Genomic DNA, 16,200 nt, shown 5'->3' with positions numbered 1-16,200 from the left:
GTACTCCAGAGGGTAATGGGAATGCTGGTGATAGGGAGAGCTGGAGCTCCTGTTTCACTAGCTATCTAACCATCCCCCTTTGCTGACCTTTTCAGTGTGACAGTAACATGGAGAGTAGACCAGCATACTCTCCCAACATTTCCTCTATCTTATGCACTACACCACATGCACTTCACATTTCACACAATGTATCTCACTACGTTACAGGGTTCAGTGCCAGCAAGGGCATGCAGCCAGAAAACTTTGCCCCTGCTACTAGTGGTGGACTTCTGGGGGGAGGCGGGATGGGGGTTCCACCAGAATAGATCATGGGTCCAGGGCGAGATGGGGCTCGAACCTGTGCTAGAGGGTACAGAGCATTGCAGTTTCCAGGCTGCTGCTTTCGCCAAATAGAGAGGGGCCCGAACCTGGGAGTAGCACCCCAGGAGGCTGCCCTTTCAGTGGGTGTATAATGGTGGGACAGTTGCAGTGCCAAGGCGTGCTTGGAGGGTGTCCCTGCAGCTGTCCTGGCAGGGTGCCCTAAGGCCACTACCGCAGCCACTGGTAAGCTGGTGAGCTAGGGGTCCCAGATCCATTGCCTGGACCTGGGACTGTGCAGTGAGTGGGGCCTGCAGTATGTCTACACCCCTTTTTTTTTATTAATACTGACTATGACCAAATACAAGAATCAGTTTCAAAGCAAGCCTGAGGACAGTAAATCACCCAGGGGGATGAGGGTGGATTCATGGAATGTGGGAAGTTTGAGGGGAAGAGCGGGGTAAGTCGTTGAGGCATTCAGTAGGAGGTGGTTGGATGTGGCATGTTTGCGGAAAGTCCGGTACAGGGGTGGATCAGCCAGAAAGATTGTTGGAAAGGACTGTTACTATAAGTTGTTTTGGCAGGGGGGACAGACAGATATGGGGATGTTGGTGTGATGGTTGTAGAGAAATGGGTGGAATATGTTATGAACGTTATGAGAGTAAGCGATAGGATACTGGTAGTGAAAATTCTGTTTCGTGGAAATATAACTGCAATCATATTGGCATATACTCCACAAGCAGGATTGGATGAAGTAGAGAAAGATAGATTTTGGGATGATATAATATGTGTAGTAGATGGTATGCAGGATGAGATAGTGGTTTTGGGAGGGGACTTAAATGGTCATGTAGGTGAAGCAGCTCAAGGTTATGAAGGAGTACATGGGGGATGTGCATATGGTAGCCTATAAGGAATGTGGAAGGAGAATGGATACTCGAGTTTGAGGAGGCAACAGACATGATTGTGTGCAACACGTTAATTACATACAAGTCTGGGGGAAATAGCAGTCAGATAGATTATTTTCTGGTTAGGAGGGCTGATAGGAGGTTAGTGAGGCATGTTAAAGTTATAAGAAATGAGGAACTTGTGCAGTGGCATACTCTATTGATTTGTGATATGGTGCTTAAAGAAAGAGTGATGAAAAAGGGGACTTATGTACCTAGGAGGAAAATATGGAAGATGGAAACCAAGTAGTAAGGGATGCCTTCTATAGCGAGATGAGGAGAATGGTGGCTGAACAGGGAACCGTAGACAGAGGCGTTAATGAACAGTGCAGAGCCCTCAAGAACAATCTCTTGTGAGTTACTGGTGTAATATGCAGTTGGACAAGAGGCCCACAAAGACATAAAGTAACCTGGAGGTGGGATGAGGGTGTAGAAGCTGCAGTTTAGGAGAAAAGAAGACTTTTCCGGGAATGGAAGAAGAGTGTTAAGTAGGAGGAATACTTGGCTGCCAAGCATAGGGCTAGAAGAGAGGTATACAGGGCGAAGTCTGAATCACAGAGACTTTTACTTGATAACCTAAATCATGGGCAAAGGAAAAATAGGATATTTAAGGTGCCAAATCAGATGGAGAGGGATACTCGGGATATTATAGGTGAGCAGTGTTTGAAGAATAATGAAGGAAGAGTAGTGGTGAACAGTGGGGATATTAAAGATACATGGAGAGAGCATTATAGCTGGTTGTTGAATGAGGAGTTTGACTGGGACAGGTAAGGTTTGGTGCCAGCAGATCCAGTGTTTGGCCCTTGGCCTTTGATTGACACTGCTATTGTGAGTGAGACAATAGGTAGCATGCAGGTGGGGAAGGCAACAGGTGTGTCCGGGTTGACTGCCTAAAAGTTGAAGGCCTCAGGTGATAGAAGAGTGAGGTTAGTCACTGACCTGATAAATATGATTATATATGAGTGTGTTTTCCCAGATGATTGGTTGAACAGTGTAAATGTAAATGTGTATAAATGGAAGGGTGATGCCATGGAAAGAGGAAATTATAGAGGTATAAAGCTTTTAGATCAGATAATGAAGGTAATGGAGAGAGTTCTAGAAGGTGTGATTAGAGAAAGAGTGAATATTGATGAGACGCAGTTTGGGTTTATGCCAGGCAGGGCATATTCATTGTTTGACAGCTTCAGGAAAAATATATTGGGAAGAAAACGGATCTGTATTTTGTTTTTGTTGATTTTCAAAAGGCCTTTGACAGAGTCCCTAGAGAGGTGGTGAAGTGGGCAATGAGAAAGCTTGGGTTGGAGGAGTGGTTGGCTAGGGTGGTTATGGCTATGTATGTGGGTGCTCGCACCCAGGTAAGAGTGAATGGAGCTTTGAGTGATGAGTTTTCTGTGAATGTTGGTGTGCATTAGGGGTCAGTTTTGAGTCCAATGTTGTTTATCATGGTACTTGAAGCTCTCTCATATGACTTCAGAAATGGAGATGTTGTATGCTGATGATTTGGTGTTGATTGCAGAGAACAAGAGGGAGGCTGAGGAAAGATTTAGGAAGTGGAGAGATGGTATGGGGAACAAGGGCTTAAGGGTAAATGCAGATAAAACAAGAGTGATGATATCTAGGGTTGGTGGCGGTACTGTCAAAGACGAGGGAGAGTGGCCATGTGCAGTTTGCGACAAGGGCATGGAAAGTAATTCCATCTTGTGCAGTGTTTGTGATAAATGGGTGCACAAGAGATGTAGTGGTATCAGAGGTAGACTGCGAGAGAATGCTGATTTTTTGTGTATGGCGTGTCGGGAAGAGCAGGTGGAGATTGTCAGACGTGAAAGGATTGAACTTGCTGGTGAATCTTGAGCGTGTGGAAGAGTTTTGTTATTTGGGAGACGTTGTGTGCTGGGGGTGAGGCTGGAGCTACTTTTGTGGCTAGGGTGAGAAGTGGTTGGAAGTAGTTCATGGAGCTTGTGCCTCTCCTGACATTGAGAGGACTCTCCCTACGTGCTAAGAGGTCTTTGTATGCAGCATGTGTTAGGAGTGCAATGCTGTATGGTAGTGAGTCCTGGGCAGCAAAGGAGGAGGATATTCGCTGGCTCAGACGTACAGAAATGACAATAATTAGGTGAATGTGCAGAGCGTCCCTGCATGCAAGGTCTGGGGGGGCTGGGTTTACAATGGAAGAGTTGAGAGGTAGGATGGGACTGGAGTGTATTAGTGTTGTGATGAGGAGAGGTATATTGAGATGATTTGAGCATGTGGAGAGGATGGGGGATGATAATTGGGTGCAGAAGGTGAGAGGTGTCAGTACTGGAGATGGGGTTATGAGGGGCAGACCGAGAAAGACATGAGACGAGGTCATTAAGTGTGACTTCAGGGTTAAAGAACAGCAATAGATCGCGCACCATGGACAGCCGCCATTAGGTGACCTAGATGACGACCAAGGACCGGACAAAGGACATGGTACGGATCACGACGTGGAATGTAAGGGGTGCGAATGATGAGGTGAAAGAGAGAGATTGTCCAGGTGCTTGAGGGTGCGAAAGTGGATGTATGTAGAGTAACTGAAACTAAATGGAGAGGAGTGTGAGAGAATCGGAGTATGGATGGGATATATGTGCAGAAGTATGTGAGAACGAGAGGGCAAAAGAATGAGTGTGTATTGTTTTGAGTAAAAGATGGAAGAACATAAAAGAGTATGGATCAGTTGGATCAAGAATTGTGTGGGTAAGATTGAAAGTTGGAATACAAATGTGGGCGATTGTGTGCATGTATGCGCCAACGCAAGATTGTGCAAGCAGAGTGAGAGAAGAGTTCTGGACAAATGTGGAAGTGTGCATGGAAAAGTTTGGAAGGAATGAGAGAGAGTTTTTGATTGGTGATATGAATGGTAAAGTAGGGAACGTGAAGGTGGATGGAATAGTTGGTGAGTAGTGTGTGCCTACTGAGATAGATGAGAATGGCAGTGTGTTAGTGGACATTTGTGCTGGGATGGAGTTGGTGATAGCCAATACCCTCTTCAGGCACAAAATGATCCACAGGTATACATAGTGAGTGATGAGAAGGGTGGGTGGTGAACTGAATGAAAGGAAGGCAATGATTGATTATGTGTGTGTGGATGAAAGGATGCGAAGAGGTGAAATGAATGCAAGAGATTATAGAGGTTGGGGGAGTGGACTTTCTGACCACTACTTGGTGATGGCCAGAATCTAGATCCAAGTAAGATGGAGATATTGAAGAATGGAAGGACGGGAGGAAGGAGTAGTTGCAAGGAGAGTGGAAAGGTTACAAGAGGATGAGAAAAGGCAGAATATAAGAGAGAAGTGGAGGAACGATTGGGTAAGTTTGAATTGGAGCAGATGGGAGACGTGGAAGGTGTGTTCAAGATATTCACAGAAGAAATATGTGCAGCATGTGATGTGGTGTGCAGGGTGAAGAGAAGACGGAAGGGGGTTCAAGTAACTGCATAGTGGAATGAAGAGGTGAGACAGGCTGTGACACAAAAGAAGAAACCATACAATGAATGGATGAGAAATAGGGGTGTGGAACAATTAGAGAGGCGGAAGAGAGAGTTATATGTAGAAAGGAAGAGAAAGGTGAAAAGATTAGTAAGAGAGAGTAAGAAGTGAGTGGATGAGGAATTTGGAAAGAATTTGAGTGTAAAGTGGAGGTAATGTAAGAAAATGTTCTGGAAAGAGGTGAAGAGAGTAAGACAGGGTGGCAGTGAAATTAGAAGGGGAATGAGAGATAAAAATGATAGATTACTAGTGGAGAAGGGACAAAAAGTGAGCAGATGGAGAGAACGCTTTAAGGAATTGTTGAACATAGAGAATGGAAATAATGCGAGTATAAGTGGCTGGGGAATGGCTGGGAGAAGGGGGGAGGTGAGACAGGAAGAAAGTAGGATAGAAATTGTGGAAGCAATGTAGAAAGTCAAATTGGGGAAAGCCCCAGGAATTGATGGAGTGTGTGGTGAAATGCTGAAGCATGGGGGAGAGATAGTAGTAGAATGGATGTGGAAGATGTGCAGGTTGGCCTGGGAGGAAGGTAGAATCCCGGAGGATTGGAAATCAGGAATAATTATTCCCTTGTACAAAGGAAGACGGGAAAAAGAAATGTGTGGTAATCATAGGGGCATTTGTCTTCTTAGTGTAATAGGAAAAGTGTATGGTAGGATACTTATTGACAGAGTTAGGGAAATAACAGAGGAAGATCAGGGAGGCTTTAGGAAGGGAAGAGTTTCTGTGGATCAGATATTCATTCTTAGAGCTTTAGTGGGAAAGTTTCTAGAGAAGGGAAATAAGTTGTATGCGGCCTTCATGGATTTGGAGAAAGCATATGACGGGGTGGATAGACAAGGATTTTGGAAAGTATTAAGAATATATGGAGTAGATGGGATGTTGTTGAATGCTGTGAAGAGTATGTATGAGGGTGCTAAGGCTGCAGTGCGTGTGGATTGTGAACTGAGTGAATTTTTCTCTCTGAAGGTTGTGTTGGAACAGGGACGTGTCATGTCTCCATAGCTGTTCAATCTGTACATGGATGGGGTAATAAAAGATGTACAATGTAGGGCAGTGGATGTTGGAGTGGCCCTAGTGAGAAAGGGTAGTGTTTGGAAACTCCCTGTACTGTCTATTGCAGATGATACTGTGTTGTTGAGTGAAGATGAAGGGGAGCTGCAAGGTTTGGTGGATGAGTTTGGGAGAGTGTGTAAGAAACGGAATCTAAAGGTGAATGTAGGGAAGAGTAAAGTGATGGTCTTTGAGAGAGGTGAAGTCACTGAATGTACAATGACGTTGGATGGTGAGGAAATGGAAAATGTGAGTAGTTTAAGCATTTGGGTAGTGTGATGAGTAAGGATAGAAGTTTGGAGGGTGAAGTGCTTGAAAGGGTACAACAAGGAAGAAAGGTTGCTGATTCCTTGAAAGCAGTGATAAGAAACAGGGAAGTGAGCATGGAAGTGAAAAAGCTACTGCATGAGAGAATTGTAATACCAACTCTAACGTACTGTATGGAAGTGAAGCTTGGACGTTGTTGGAAGGACACAAGTCAAGAGGGAAAGCAGTGGAAATGAGATATTTAAGAGGAGCCCGTGGAGTCACACGAAGAGACAGGCTGACAAATGAGGATATAAAGGAACATTGTGGTGTGGATGTGATAGGAAGCGTTAGGAGGAACACACTGAGGTGGTTTGGCCATGTGGAGAGGATGGAGGGTGAGAGATTGACAAGGAGTGTTTATGTGAGTGAGGTGGAGGGGAGGGAGAGGGAGGCCGAGGATGAGGTGGAGGGATGGAGTGGAGAGGTATATGAGGGAGGGGGTTGTGAGTTGGGACCAGGCCGGTGAAATAGCGGGGGACAGGGCGACCTGGAGGCGATTTGTTTGTGGCCACCCCGTACGGGATTAAGGCGTCTGGCAATATATCTATCTATATATCTATATATCTAGGCTGCTTCCCCCAAGGAAAGGGAGGTAGCCGAGACAGGACGACCCACTCTCCATTTACTCATCCATTCAAACACATTCATTCGCATCTTAGCCCCAAAGGGGAGAACGGACAGATCCTCACCGCACCACACCGCACAACAGGGAGGCTGCATTTTATCGTGCAGCATGGAGAGCCGCCATTAGGTGACCAAGGCCGACGCATGCAAGCATGTTGGAGCCTTCAAAAACGAAAACGAATATATATATATATATATATATATATATATATATATATATATATATGTGTGTGTGTGTGTGTGTGTGTGTGTGTGTGTGTGTGTGTGTGTACAAAGTAGAAACACAATTACGTTGAGTGTGGCGCCGTGTAGGTTTGAGATCTTGTCTGGGAAGAGAGTAAGCGAGCGTGTGAAGTGTGAGCGCCGCCAGGTAGACAGGAACGCCACTCTTTGTCTGGCATAAACCTGGTTCACGTACACATTAAACTCGCCAGGTGACACCTCGGACTGTATAGAAAATAAGAGAGAGTCATTAATATCTCTTGACTTCACAAACGTCATTAAAGCACATAGTCTATGAATATCTATCACAGCTGTAATCCTGTAAGGGGTGGCCATTTGTCTTAAGTTAGTTATTTTATGGTGATGGGCACTGACTCTCCTCCAACCCACTTACTGACACGTAGGAAACAAGTATGGGTTTGTTATATTGTTACCAACCAGCATTGTAAATGGTTTCTGGCATACAGGAGACCATTAGGCTCGTCATTCAATGTAAAGTCACCTGGGAAGGAAAGAAGGGCAATATAATGTAACAGAAACGATGGGAGAAATGGGAAAAGAGGAGGGGAAACAGAAAAAAGATCGATATAAGTGAAGGATGAAGTAGGCAGCACTCCAAATGGGAGTAGATGCTGGTCACCACCACCTACCACCAAAAGCACAAAGTCAATTTGGCAAATTTCCAATCTTCTACCAGAGTACGAGACCCAACAATTGAACCTATATTCAAGTCTCTGGTTGTATTTATTGACAAAATGAGCAATGGGGAATACAAGAATAATGCACAAAAACTGTTATGAGATTCATTCGTCACTACCAAGTCGTATGGTCGTATCTCAGTTCTACTGATTTTTCAGGAGAGGTTTTTAAAGTTTTTAATGAAATGTGCCCATCAACCATTTATATATTCTTAAAGATATGTTCACCTTTTTAACACATATGGGCAGCTGGAAGGTTGTGTTTTGGGGAGAATAAGAGGATTTTTTCCATGAATGAGGTTTCAGGGGGGTTTGCGGGGGTTGAAAATGATACGCCCCTTCGCCTTGTGAAAAAACCTTTAGCAGATTGGGAAACCTTTATTTATGCCTCAGATACACCTATATGTCTCTCTATGAAAGCTCCAGCACAGCACTACATAAATTAGGTAATCACTGAGTTATGCCCAAAAGTAATCTTGGTTTATTGTTATAAATCATTGTAAATGTGTTTTATAATGATTACAGGTAACTTCAATCTCATGGGAAAAAAAGTAGGCCTCGTTATAGAATACAAAAAAAGGAGACATTATACTGAAAACCAATACTGACATCAGTTCCAAATGTACAATGAAAATATAGATCAGCTGTAACACTTATTGGCACCGGGGAAAACTTTAGTTATGCCTCAGATATATCTTTATGAAAGATCCATGGAATTCCGATGTGCAGTTAACACAAATTATATTTCTGTTGCAAAGTAGAAGTAACATTAAAATTAAGAAATAATAAAGGAACTTCTTTGTTTTCAAGTTTTTAGGCTATATGACACCCTTTGAAGTTTCTGATATAAGGCATCATTGCTTTGGTATTGCACATTCACGTATTCTGTGAAATATTGCGGGATCCAGTTTCAACAATTACTCTGGCGTCACCTAAACTGAGAGTGATACTACTCAGCAAAGAGAACGAAACCCTTCATAGTTAAGATATTCTACGTAAGGAAGTTAACTTCAGTGAGGCAGAGATTTAAAAAAAGAAAAAAAAAAAAAACATATTCTGACACTCTGATCATTGGAAAGGAACCCTAGCAAAGTGACGGCAAATCATGATACTTTTCTTTGGCAGCCTTAGGTGGTTTAGGGAACAGTTTTGGTGGCAGTTTGCAGTAAAGTACAGACAGCAATCGTTGTTTCAAAGTGATGAACCTGAAGGACTCCAGCTGTCAGTTTTGTGTACCATTACCCACTACATTTGAGTCCAGTCAACAAAATGTTCTTGAAGAGAATGAAGAGAGAAACCTGGACTGTTGGATGGAAAATGTCCTTGATCATCAACTCTGACAGTATGTGAAGAACGCTTGCCAGTGCCTTGTAGTCTAGGAAGTCAGGGGTTTGGAGTGTGTGTACAGAGTAGGTGTTCTTTCTTCTAGCAAGTCGGAAAATTGGGATTAGCTGAGAAGGCACAAACAAATTACCAGCACTGTCAACGGCAGTGCTAATGGCACTGTGTGCAGAGTCTCCCTCATTTTGTCCATGGTAGGGCCCAAAAAATAGTAGCTTGAGCCTTTCAGTGTTTTCCAAGCAACATGAGTGTAAAAGCATAACTGTGACAATAGAATTCTTGTTTTGCCCAGGACATCTGTCTGCAAACAACAATACATCTCGGATCCCAGCAGTGTTGAAATTTTCCAGGTATTTTCCTAGGCAAATGGAGATTTCGGATGATTCTCTTTTTCCCTGACCTTCATGCCATGTAAAACATTGGCAAACCTTAGATTTCAGTAATAAAATAGTGAAATTATAGTTTGACAGTCTTCTCTTGTAAAATAATTGGTTATTCTTTGTCTTGGGCAAGTAAATAACTTGTTGGAGGTCGAATGTTGAAACAGCACAATTTGTATCTGTTATTTTTGCTTCTTTTTTGTTACATACTGCGTCTTTCTCCTTGATATGCTCTTTAAATTGATCCAAAAGTTAGTTTTTTTTTTTTTTTTCACTGTTTCCCTTTCTATAGTTTTCACAGATTTTACATTGGTCTTTTTTCGGGTTATGAAATGAAATATTCTGGGACTTCAGAACGTAATAGTAGGTGGTGGAGCTTGCTGATATCCCCCTTGGTGTATATTCATATACAGACATGTCATACAGTTTCTTCTTTTTAAGATCTGGGTGAAATAGTCTCGCTTAGACTGTTTCCAGCAGTAGTGAGATTCCATTCGTGGAAAACTGTTGATATGTTCAGTGATTGCATCTCTGCTTATCTTCTTCCTGAGTATGGTCCGGTCTACCTCCTCTCCCATCTTTGTGGACAGTACCCGAGGGCAACTTTTTCTGTATGGCTGTTCGTAGAGTCTTTTCTGAAATGTTAAGCGTATTAAGTAACACTGTTTTGCAAACAGGAACGGGCTGCCCATTCTTTGGCAAGGAGTAGTAATAAGAGACTGCTCTTCTTGAGTCATGATCTTTCACAGTTCTCTGCTTTCCTGCAGTTGTTTTCACAAATGGAGTTATGTATTCTCTTAGCAATTGCAAACTGTTGGTCCCATAATAAGCCCGACCAATGTCCTCCCTCTCTTCATCTGAAAATGTGGAACATTGTTTGCCAAATTTACTGCATATTACTCCAGTCCATCTAGGTTTTATAATGTTTCTTGTATGAACAGTTTTTCCAGTTCTAGGACTAACATATTCATTACCTTGTAGTCTATTATCATGTGCTTTCTTTTTCTTATTTTCTCTTTTCACTTTGCGAGGCAGTGCTCCTTCCTCTATTTCTGATCCTTCCACAGGAAACTCTTCAGGTATGGCACGTACTGGAGTAGGTTGGGGGTCTACCTTTTGTTGCTGAAACTTAGTAGATAATTTCCTCTTTTTGCCTGAGAGTTTAGCTGCTTTAATCTTATGATAATCTTTACATGGCTCCATGTCTATAAAACGATTGTAACACAACAGGCAATGGCAAATGTGGCAAGAACTAAACGCTTCCTTCTTACAATCCGATACTTCACAGGTTTGTATATAGGGAGGATCTACATCACTGTCATAGAATGTTGATACACTTGCACCATTTTCACTGTCACTATTGTCAGGCCTTTTAGGTTGTATGTGTGTGTGTGTGTGTGTGTGTGTGTGTGTGTGTGTGTGTGTGTGTGTGTGTGTGAAAGTGATAATGGCAGGTCTGCTTCATTTGCAGGCAGCTTCTTTCCAAGACTACTGAGAGACACATTCATCATCATCATCATTATCACCATAATTATCATTATTGCTCAAAGATCGTACATTCAAAGCTCCTTCCGACTGTGTACTTCCCTTTGCAAATGATAAAGCCACGTTCTCATCTGTGTCAGGAGCCTTTTCGTCATGACTATTGAGAAGCAAATATTCATCACTTTCACTAACAATTTGTAAATTCTCGTTTCCTTTTGATAAACTTACACCCTCATCAGTTTCCTGTCTTTCATTTCTAAAAAAACTGAGAGGCAAATTGTCATCACTGTCGCTACTCTCACTCATATGTTTGTCTAAATCAGTTTCTAAAATTATACCATAATAGTGTTTTCTCCTCCAATGTATTCCAACATTCTGTCCTCTCTTAAATTCTTTTCCATCTCCAACACATTCAAGTTCATCAGTAGCCACAACATTACTTGAATGGTCCTCCTACTTAACCAAGACATGCATCTTCTTCGGATCTTCTAATGACTCAGCATTGCTATTCTCGTAATTCGGTCTATAAGTATAGAAAAACAACATTAACATTAAATTTAAACTTATTGTGTTATTGTACTTTAAAATATATAAATAAACATAATAAATAGACTGTGTTGTTTGGGGGTGAGGCGTATGCCAAAATCGTCAGTAACAGAATATCTTGATTGCTAGGACAAACAGGCTTATCTTGACTTACACCCAGTCGCCTTGTTAATGTTGATCATTTAGTATCGTGACTAATGAGCATAACTCAAGGCCGTATCTCACCAATCAGCTACTCAACAGTTACGACACTTTAGACATTATAGAGATTACTGCAAGGAACATCATGGTGGCCGTAACTCAATTTGCTTTTTTTTTTTTTTTTTTGAGATACGCCCATTCGCCCTGCTAGTGAAGAATTATTCTACCAAAGCTCAATACAAGGTCCTACTCCTGCTGACTTGTGAATTATAGCACCTGTTCCTTGGCGATTTTTAAAAATGCCAAATCGTATAACTTATTAGTTTTTTTTTTATTTACTTACTTATCAATACAAACGTTCATTTTATGAATATCATGCGGGGGCTAATTAACGTCTTCGCTGTCACTGGACGCAGCATTTAATTACCGTATGTTCAGAGTGCCACTAGACGCTTTTGTTCAGCTGAGAGACATTAGAGTGCCCAAAAAGTTGAAAATTGTCTCATATAATGATTGTAATGCTCATATTTTAACTTAAACTAATAAACCAATATGCATTTACCAAAACTATATTTTTCAAGTGCATCCATGGCAGTGCAAAGCAAAACGCGTTCTGTGTATAATAAATTGGTAAGGAAAAGCTAGTTAGCTTCCTTAACCAACGAGGATACTATACTTACTAACACACAAATCAGATTGCAATTAAATGTAACCAGTCATAGCACTGGCCACCGAGCACAAGGAACATCAGTTCAGGAACTCAGGCGGTGCAGTTTAACTGCATCATATACCCAGTTGACAGGTTTCATTTATAATGATGCTCAGTACTGGTGGGACTGACAAATACTCCACCTATGCAACAGTCCTTTATAGGGATCTGAAAAAAGTATATGATAGATTATTCTGGCAGGCTGGGGGAGTGTTGCTTCCCGTGCGTTGTTTTGCGAATGCATTTGTGGTGGATGCTTGTATGGGGTTGTATCCATTGCACCGCCTCTTCCCACCGTTCCCCGTACAGCACTGGCATCTGGTGGCACGTGTGAACTGGCTGCCACGCCGCCATAACGCAGAACTTCGACGTACCAAAATTCCTTTATTCCAAGAACTGCTTCTCTTTGGACTTCACTTCCCCGTAATGGTTTCCCCCATACTTCAAGCCAGTTGAGTTGAAGTCCTTCTGTTATTGATGTTTTATGAATGGAGGACACCATTGCTCTGGTGTAAGTATTATTTTGTCAGTTTCCCTTCCTCTGTTCTGAAGAAGCTAGAGACTGGAGGAATGGCCCGCATTTATTTTTCATTAATGCATTTCTAGCTAAGTAGCTTCTTCACCTACTGTCATTTTTCAGGTAAGATGCTTAGCTGCTGTTGTGTTTTATGAAAGACGGAAATAAAATAATAAATAAATTTACAGTATTCCGTGACAGGATTGGGTGCATAGGAAAGACGATGTCATATTCAGTAAATACCTGTACATGTTGCACTCATTACTGCTGGTAAACAAATTACTAATATTTCGGTAAAAAATTTTGCTGCCAAGTGATTTATGTCAGTCCTATGCATTATTAATTCCTGCAGCTTGAAATGTATATTTTAGATTATTCGTGTTGTTAGGACACAGTTATACTCAGTTTAGAAAAGGAACGCCGTAGCTGATGGGGGTATTTACTGTGGGCTTATGTTTGGGGCGGGGGGAACTGATGTGGGGATGAGAATTCCAAATTTTACAGGAGATTTGTAGGACTTTAACAATGATTACATTTTATGGCGTTCAAGGTCCAAGATGACAGTGGGTGAGGGACAGATCATGACGTTCAGTTGATCAGCCAATCAGCAACCAGCAGCACTGTCGCATTCCATACTATCTACAGGGTCTCTAGCGTGTAGGACTGGAACAATAGATGCAACTCACCTGAGCTTTTAAAATATGCAGAGGGAGCAACATCCTGTATTTGTTGGGGAGGTAGTTAATTTGTAATTGCAGCGTTACAAACTATTTTTGCTATTTTAAATTTTTGTCCAGTTGTTTTGTTTCAATCTGCCCACATCCACCCCGCAAGGATGAGCAGTAACAGACCCGAGAGCACACATGATTCTTGTAAATCACACATCTTAGCTACTCGTCAATGAAGAAGCTATGGTCCCTGTATAAGAATAATCCAGGTTTTGTTGAGGCGGTTTTAGCAAGTGGTCTAACGTGAGAGGTCCAGCAGAGTACTGTTACACATTATTAAATAATAACTTGGCGCTGCAACACCTCGGTCATATGGAGCTGATAAAACGTTACAACCTGCATACAAAATCAGTGTACGTCAAAGAACAAATAAATCGAAAAACGGCAAAAGTATATGAGTAAATGAATAAATAAATAAATATCAGCAATAAAAGATGGTGGAAGTCCATGAGAAAAAAAATATGATTTTCAATACAGTAAATTTAGAAATATTGGTTGCACTGAAAGTAATATAGGAATCAGGCAAAATCTGTCTGTAAGTAAACCGAATAGATTTAATTTTCCTAGCATTAAAAAAGACTATCATTTTATCCCAATTGAGTGATCTTCGATGTCTTGATTTTAGGAGATTGCTGTGCTGAGTTCGGAGTTAAACAAATCATACTTTAGTAAATGGTGGTTACGTGGAAAGGAACTGTGATGCGCTGAGTCATCTGCATATCAGTGAACCGGATTACGAGTGACGAACGGGTCACTGATAAGAATCGGGAGCAGGGTTGGAGGTAAGAATGAAAACTGATGCTTGTGGCACATCGATATTATCTAAATGGACATCTGAATGCTTATCATCAACCTTGACAGGATGATCCCAACTTAGGATTACACAAGGCTGCTGAGGCATGTATGAAAGTTGAATTTGATCGTCTGTCCAACTTACTCTTGTAGACACTGATTATCACTCTCTACGATGAACCCTTCCTCTCAAAACGTTTCATCCATCTCACTTTGAACTAAGGTATAATACTATATTCATTATTTCCAACAGCCATTCATTTTTTATTACTGTTCTCACTGAATATCAACGACTTCCTCCACTAAATGCAATACAGGTTCTGCCCCATTTACGTTAGACTTCTTACCCTAGAACTCGTATTCTCATTATGTCTGTAAAAATTAGCGAAAAAATGTTTTATCATTTACTGACGAAAGCTCATTTTGTTTTTTATACAAACTTAAATACGTGTTTAGGGCATCTGTGCTCATGGTGAATAAGCACTGGAGTTCCTAACTTCCCTAAAATCAATGCTAGTATCATCGTTTTCTGTTATAAATATGACAAACACAAGAGTGTTCGTTGCGAGAATGGAAGTGCTAACTACTTCTCAAAATTAGTAGCATCGCCTTGGGTGAACAATGTACTCGCAAAATTTGATCGAAGAACATGTTACTAAGGTAAGTAGTCGAGTAGCCAAAGGGGGTGACCCGGAAGTGTCAGCTACTCTAAACTTTTTTCATGGCATGATGTTTTGGACCCACAGGGAAGTAAATCTAGCCTGGTTGCTACCGGGTTGCGTTTGAGCATTTCTCAGAATTTAAGATTTTTACCTTTTGGGGAGTACCTTTTTCCATATTTTCCATTTTTTTCGTCAAAACCATGCATCCTACGTCAAAGAGGTAAGGACCAAAAAGATAGAACAGTAAATTCTGCACAACTTTGTCTTCATGTGCCTTCTCTCTAAGTATTACGGTTTTTGCACAAAACGCCTCCAAAGAAGAAGACTCATTTTCACCAAAAATAAAAATTTGCATCTCACTCTTATGTTTCGTTCAATATCTCATAAACTACTAATTTTTCAGTAAAACGCCATTTAGATGAAGTTGTAGAGCAAGGTTTCCTCTTTCTTTTGGTATCTTTGTTTTGTTTTTAAACCCTAAGAGTTTTCGCAAAAAATGGCAAAAATGAAGACTGTGTAAACGGCAAAAATCCATGTCGTGGTTACAGTATGTGTTGCCTACATCGTGCCTCGAAAATCTTTACTACTGTAACTTTTTACAATGAAAATATGTTCTATACCTTTTGGGGCGTAAATTTAGCTTGGTTGCAACTCCGGAAACCTTGGACATTTCTTAGAACTATTTTACAATGCCAATTCCACTTGTTCACATTTAGTTATATATTCGTGCTTTTGTAGGGGTTAAAGGGTTGGAAACTCAGTTTTCAGTTAGAGTGTCTTTACTAAGCAAATGTATGGGCTAAATAGCGTCATCATGAGAAGAAAAAACTTATTAATTAAACCGTGTTTTGAAACAAAATAATGTAGGGTAGATAAATAATCAACAACCGTATAAATCAAAATGCTCTTCCACGAGTTCATCATTCTCCACGTCAGTCTTCTTTTTGGTGTATATATTGTGGCACGAATCCCCTCCCTCACATCTACAATAGTCTGTGCATGAGAGGCTAGAATTGTTGCAGCTGCATCGTCTGCTGCTACATGCCTTTCTCTCTGCCGTACAGTTGCAGCTCACTACATGTAGGAGCTCTTGAGGGTCCACTGGTGCTGTTGAAACCATGGGTGTTACTGTAGCTCCCACAATATTCCAACCAAAGTTGGCAATATTTTGGGTTTCCTCAGGTGGGTCATGTTGGTCTGCTGATTTCCACAGTAACATTTGAAGGTGAGCTCGGAGCACATGCAA

Source organism: Coenobita brevimanus, chromosome 40, assembly GCF_032717465.1.
Source record: "Coenobita brevimanus isolate Jiangsu-jjx chromosome 40, ASM3271746v2, whole genome shotgun sequence".
NCBI lineage: Eukaryota > Metazoa > Arthropoda > Malacostraca > Decapoda > Coenobitidae > Coenobita > Coenobita brevimanus.
This window is presented reverse-complemented; position numbering follows the sequence as displayed.